The 6,581-nt window shown below is 42.9% G+C and overlaps 1 non-coding gene across 1 annotated transcript; it reads left to right on the top strand.

Moving 5' to 3' along the window:
* The first annotated feature begins 6,105 nt into the window (after positions 1-6,105).
* On the top strand, positions 6,106-6,212 carry LOC120268691. The gene has a single exon (XR_005538987.1). It is a non-coding gene; the product is annotated as a small nucleolar RNA R71 (small nucleolar RNA).
* Positions 6,213-6,581: the final 369 nt, after the last annotated feature.

The following is a 6,581-nucleotide window of genomic DNA, read 5'->3' as shown; positions in this document are numbered from 1 at the left end:
CTTCGCATTTGTTCCTTCCAAGATTCCACCAAATAGTTTGTTTACGATCTACTTTTGCCTTCTTTTCTTAATACTTGGCATCACAACCCTACATGCGCAAAAGAACACAAATACACAAGTATTAGAGCTCAAAACATGATAAAAGTAATGCTCATCGTAAGAAAAAAAATACTTCGCATTCTTAACACACAAGCACATATCAAACTCCCCCACACTTAAGCTTTTGCTTGTCCTCAAGTTCTCAAGCATAAATAAAACATTGAGGCATAGAAGAAGCAAAAATTAAAAGTGTTTGGCTTTAGGTTCACCAAAGGATGCAAGGAGAGCATTTAACAAGTAAGGGAAATTTCAACACTAAATATGAAAAAATTAATGCTCTAGCTAAAAACTCGAATAAAAAAGGACAACAAACCCTAGATCGTGTAAGTCTGTGTGAACTCACTCAAGTAAACCCAAAGTATACTCCTCAATATTCCAAGTATAAGGGACTTATTTAACTACAAAACATAACAAAACAAAAGGATGGTAGTAGCTTCACAAATCCTCTAAGGTAGCCCTTTCCCAAGCGGCCGCTAAGGTGGCATTCACACTTTCGAGGTGGTAGCTCTTTCTACCGGGGTGGTAGCTTTCACTCATCCCTTGAGATAGCTCTTTCTCTCATTAGTGCATGACTAGTATCTGACTTATGAGTGTAGCTCCATACTTCATAGGTGGTAGCTTTTTCCACCCCCAATGTACAACTAAACAATCTATTTATTTTTCTTTCTTTTTGTTTTCTATTTTTTTATATAGCAAAATCGAACAAGAAACAAAACCTATTAGTCCCTTAAACATCGAACTTGAGTTTCCAAATGAGTTTCATGAGTGAGTGGTGCACAAACATTCATCGGGTAAAAATTCCTAGACTTTCAAGTAAAAACTAGAGCATGAGAACATTCAATGTTAAAATTTCTCCTAAACTGAAGAATACAAGCATTGCAACTAAGGTGAACCGCCATTGGCTACATGAGCATGTATGTCAATCAAAACTTGTGTAAAAGACATGTGCAAAGTGAACTCCCCCCCTCCCCACACTTAAGCTGTATATTTCCCTCAATGTACACATGCAAGCAGGACAGAAAGTATAGCAATCAAGTAAATATGTGGGAGTGGGCAATTGAAACAATACTCCCCCACTCCTAATGTTGCGTTTGATGAAGCTAAATCCTTGGGAGTAAAGTTCGAATGGGTTGTGAAGCACACATGGCCCACATTGGCCGTGTCCATGACTAGTTCTCAATTCCCATACTGACAAGATCATCTGCACGGATACACAAGGAGGTTTAGTGAAGATAAAAAAAAACAAAAACAACTCGAGTATATAAAATATATGGCAATGAAATACAGCTGAAGACAAAAATAAAAGATAAACTTAGAACGAAGATCGTTCTGAGTATACAAGTCCAAAATAAAATGTAGAAAGAAAGATGAAAAAAAATAAACACAAACTAAAGCAAAGACACATCAAGCGTTGGTGTCTTCTTGTGCATGCTCTGCTACTGCTGCTGGCGGTGGTGGACTAACTGGATCGATCGGTGCATGAATCAGTGATGATACCGCTGGAGGCGCCGGATGGGTTTGTGGTCAAATCACAAATGGTGATCCTGCGTCTTGCTCTAGTAGCTGCTTTATAATATCGAACGCGTCATGAACTTTGTATGTTGGGTAACCTGTATCACCTGAACCTTGGCGATCTAAGTCCATAGCACCCCTACCGCACTCCCGAGCCTCTCAAATAGATCATGGGCTCAAGATGGTGAAAACACGCTCATCGGAGGTGGCTCCTGTGCCGTAGAAGGTACCTCAGTCTCCATCGGTGCAGGCTGAGGCTCGAGGGGAGGCTGAGAACCCTCGGCATCATCATCCTCACCCTCAGCTATCTCTGTGGCGGGTGTAATCAGAGCATACACTCCTGGCTAAACCCTGCGAACCATCCCCATCAACCTCATTGTCTCTATGCCCAGGGGGCAGGTATACTCGCCTTCTCTGCTCTTCGAATCGTGTCCAAGAAACCCATACCCATAATTAGTCTCATGATGTAGAGGCCAACGAATATCACTCCTAATCTAACATACTGCCCCCTGATGTCGTATATACTCTGCCAGGATGTGTCCCAGGTGTATCGGTATGCTCTGTACCATCGAATAGAGATATAACAGCTCCTGTCGGCTAAGCACACAGGTGCTGTCACCACGATATTTAACTAACCTGCTCAGAATGACATGTATGTACCTATAACTCGGGCAGGAGAGGCATGTGACCTTAGACACCCCGGGCTCATACTGCCCCTGTCCATATAGCGGGCTGGGGTAATCCATAGGTAACTGCTCATAGTCATATGTATCCGTGAATGCCGCATCATAAAGTCCCAGTGTAATCGAGAACTGGGTGACTAACATGCTGTGATGCTGTCCGAGTGCTCTAAACTATATAGTGTCTACGCTATCAAAACTGGAATATGAGCGGTCGCACTCGAATGATGATAATGCCTAGAGCGTCAACATACGGATCGTAAGATCCCTTATAGCGAGCAACTGACTCCATCCGCCTACCGCAAGCATCTCCTCTATGTCCTCTACCAAATCACCTGTCCACTGAACCTTTCTTACTGCATCCATATCAGGAAAATGTGTTTGTCCAAACCTTAGCTTTGTTAATCTTGGAAATCGAACCTGATGCTCAGGAATCACAAATTCCATCTGTTCGAGTTCCGGTGATGACTCACGCGGACCTTTCTCAGCTTGCCTCTTTGACTGAGGTGCCATATCTATAAAAATTAAAGAACAATTGATCAAAGAGGTTCACAACATAATACAGCAGAAATCGACACGGTTGTGTGGAATTTCCACACGCTCGTGGGGATCCACGGGGTGTGAAAACCGCACGGCCGCAAGGTAAAAACTCACAAATACATCATTAAATCTCTTCTAATTTCTTCCTAAGCATGCATAAGTCTTCTAATTGTAGAAAAGAAGCAGCATTCACTAGTTTCATCGATTAAAATCAAGAATTGATGAAGAAAAGAATGAAAGAGGGTTTACCGACAAGTTAAATATGTAGAACTTGGAATCGGCCGAAAAACAAGTAAAAGTCCTTCTAAAATGACGGTGCGAGGTCATGAGAGAGTAGGAGTGCACTTTATAACTAAATAGGAGTGTGAGAATGAAGAAACACGATGAGACTTTAAAGGAAACTCGTGCCTTTTGACGTTCCATACATCCACATGGGCATGTGGAAATTACCCACGCCCGTGTGGCTCCACAGGAGAGCATCCACAGGGGCAGACGCACGCCCCTATGCGGTCTCGGGATAACACAACTTTGCTTTGAACGCATCCACATGGGTGTGCGGAAAATTCCCATACCCGTTTGCCCGACCCACAGGGGCAGAGACACGTCCATGTGGCTTCTTTGTCCAACCGAGAAAATTCTCTAAGTGTTTCACACGCCCGTGCGAAAATTCCACACGGGCGTGGATCTTTACTTGGCAATTCATAGGAGCAGACGCATGCCCCTGTGTTTTCTCGGGATGGAGGAGAAATTCTCTGCAAAGAATCACACGGGCGTGCGAAAATTACCCACGCTAGTGCGTTTATTAACAAAATTATCCACAAGGGCAAGTCCATGCCCCTGTGACTTCTCGGGAAAAATCTCTAGGTTTCTGCAGGGAAACACACACCCGTGCAGAAATTCCGGACGGGTGTGGACCATCACAAGGTTGCTCATAAGGGCGAGTCCATGCCCCTGTGCTGTCTGTAGATGAGCTCTGAACAAAAATGCACGCCCGTGCGGAAATTCCACACGAGCGTGTGTGTTTTCTACACACTTAGAAAACTTTGCAGGCTCTATATAAAATTTGTGAACACAAATATACACTCAGTGCCTTCCTAACAATACAATTCTAACTAGAGAAAACATGAAAGACAAGCTCAAACGATCAAGATTCTTTGCCACACATGATTAGGCACATGATAACACCGCAATGTCCATGATATAATCACAGCAAAAGCATCTATGAATCAAGACACCAACACTTAAAGCCTTATTCATACAAACACTAAACTAAAAACTAGGAAAACAATAAAGACTTGGGTTGCCTCCCAAGAAGTGCTTGTTTAATATCACTTAGCTTGACGTACCTTGTCTTAAATCACCAGGGCTCATATATGAAGGTTTCCCTTTTACCCATAAGTTGGAAGCACGATGAACATAGTCTTTTGAAGGTAGAGGGAGAGTTGTTGAGCTTGGTACCACTTAACAAGGGTTCGTCAACGTTGTTATGTTCTTACACATTCCCAATCGCCTTGGAGCTTGTGGTGTCTCCTTGCCCGCTTCATCTTCCGGAGCACCTTCTTCATGATACATGGAGTAGATGGTACTTTCTCCTCTAGACCAAGCATCATTACTTCTTCATTATCCAGCTCTTGCTCTTGCAACCCCTCGTACGGGTCTGGATTCAACATTTGCTGCACATATTCATCAATTATCTCATCAGTAGTTTCAAGAAAATATAGAGTATCATCAGAGTCAAGAGAATGTTGCATGGCTTCGGCGAGACGGTATGTGAGCTTATCATCTCCAACCCTCAGTGTCAACTCCCCGCCGTCTATGTCGATTAATGCCTTGGAAGTGCGTAAGAATGGCCTCCCAAGTATCAAGAGAACATCTACATCGTCGTCGACATCCAACACTACGAAGTCTACAGGAAATATGTACTTATCCACCTTGACAAGTATGTCTTCAGTGATGCCCCTCGGATGTCTCACTGTTCGGTCCTCCAATTGCAATGTCATCCTAGTGGGCCTAGGCTCTCCCAAGCCTAGTTTCTTGAAAAAGGTATATGGTATGACGTTAATATTAGCCCCAGAGTCCACCAATGCCAGTTCTTCACCCATATTACCAATGTTGCATGGGATGATGAGCTTCCGAGGTTTGTCTTCTTGTTTGGCATATTCTTTTGCAACACCGCCGAACAAGAGGCATCTAATATCACTGATGCACTCTCCCCTAACATCCTCTTATTGGTCAATAAATCTTTCAAGAACTTAGCATACCGAGGCATTTGAGACAACGCTTCCTCAAAAGGAATATTGATGTGCAATTGCTTATATAGACCCATGAACTTCTTTTATTGCTCATCATTTTGGTAATTCTTCAATCTTCAAGGGTAGGGAATTTTCAGTTTGTAAGGTGGGGGTGCCACCTCCTTCTTCTTGTTTGCTCTCTCCTCTACCTCCACGACCTCGGGTGCTTTAACATTGGTCTTCTCACTTGGAAACCTACTCTCAACCTTACGACCACTTCTCAAAGTGATCGCCTTCAGATGTTCTCTCGGATTAGTCTCAGAATTACTTTGTAGGCTTCCTTGTGGTCTCTCCGATAGAGACTTCATAATTTGCCCCACTTGATTCTCTAGATTGTGAAATGAAGCGGTGTGGTTGCGAAATGTAGCTTTGAATGACTGAATCGATTGTCCGATGTCTACACAAATCTAGTTAAAGCTTTCTCTAAATCGTTCATCCGAGTCTCCAATCCTGAAACATGATTCTCCATGTTTGGGGCTTGTTGTTGTTGTTGGAAACCCGGTGATGCTATGGCCTTCTGCTGCCCTTGGTGGTCACTCCACGAAAAGTTTGGTTGGTTCTTCCTACCCGGATTGTAGGTGTTGCTATATGGATTACCTTGGTTCCTCATGGCATTACCCACAAAATTGAATTGCTCAACTAGAGATGCATCACCAATACAAATAGGGCAATCGGTTGGGGATGTCCTCCCACACAACCTGTGCAAGTAGTGATGACTGCCAATCTATTAGAAGTTAGAAGGTCTAACTTCTTGCTCAATGATTCCACTTGGGCCGTCAAAGAAGTGACTACATCGATTTCATGGAGTCTGGCTATTTTTTTTATTTCCCGCACGTTCTACTGGGAGCAGTTCATGGCCATTTCCTCTACCAACTGTCGGGCTTCTTTAGTGGTCTTATTCCCCATTGTAAGTCCTACAACAGCATCTAAAAGCAATCTTGTACTTGGATTTAACTCGTTGTAAAAAGTTTGAATAATCATCTAATCGGTGTTGCGGACACTTCTGTAAAACATCCTTGAATCCCTCCTATGTCTCAAATAATGATTCGAGCTAAATCTGTATGAATGAGGATATATCATTTCAAAACCTTGTTGAGTTTCCCGAGGGAAAGTATCTCGCAAGAAAGGCTTCGACCATTTCATTCCAAGTCATGATGGAAGCCTTTGGCAATGAATCAAGCAACTGCTTGGCTTTTTATTTGAGAGAGAATGGGAAAGTCCTCAATCTGATAGCATCATCTGACACTCCATTAATCTTCAACAGATCACAAACTTCCAAGAAGTTCTCAATATAATTGTTCGGATCCTCATCGGACAAATCATTGAACTGCACTTACTGTTAAATCATTTGGATGAATGCCGGTTTCAGCTCAAAGTTCATAGCTGTAATCGGGGGTCGCACAATACTCGATTGTATGTCCAAATTTGAAGGTTTGGCATAGTCAGAAAGTGTTCTCTG

This window comes from Dioscorea cayenensis, chromosome 1, assembly GCF_009730915.1.
Source record: "Dioscorea cayenensis subsp. rotundata cultivar TDr96_F1 chromosome 1, TDr96_F1_v2_PseudoChromosome.rev07_lg8_w22 25.fasta, whole genome shotgun sequence".
In the NCBI taxonomy this organism is placed as follows: Eukaryota; Viridiplantae; Streptophyta; class Magnoliopsida; order Dioscoreales; family Dioscoreaceae; genus Dioscorea; species Dioscorea cayenensis.
The sequence above is the reverse complement of the archived record's forward strand: the minus strand, read 5'-3'. Positions and strand labels throughout refer to the sequence as shown.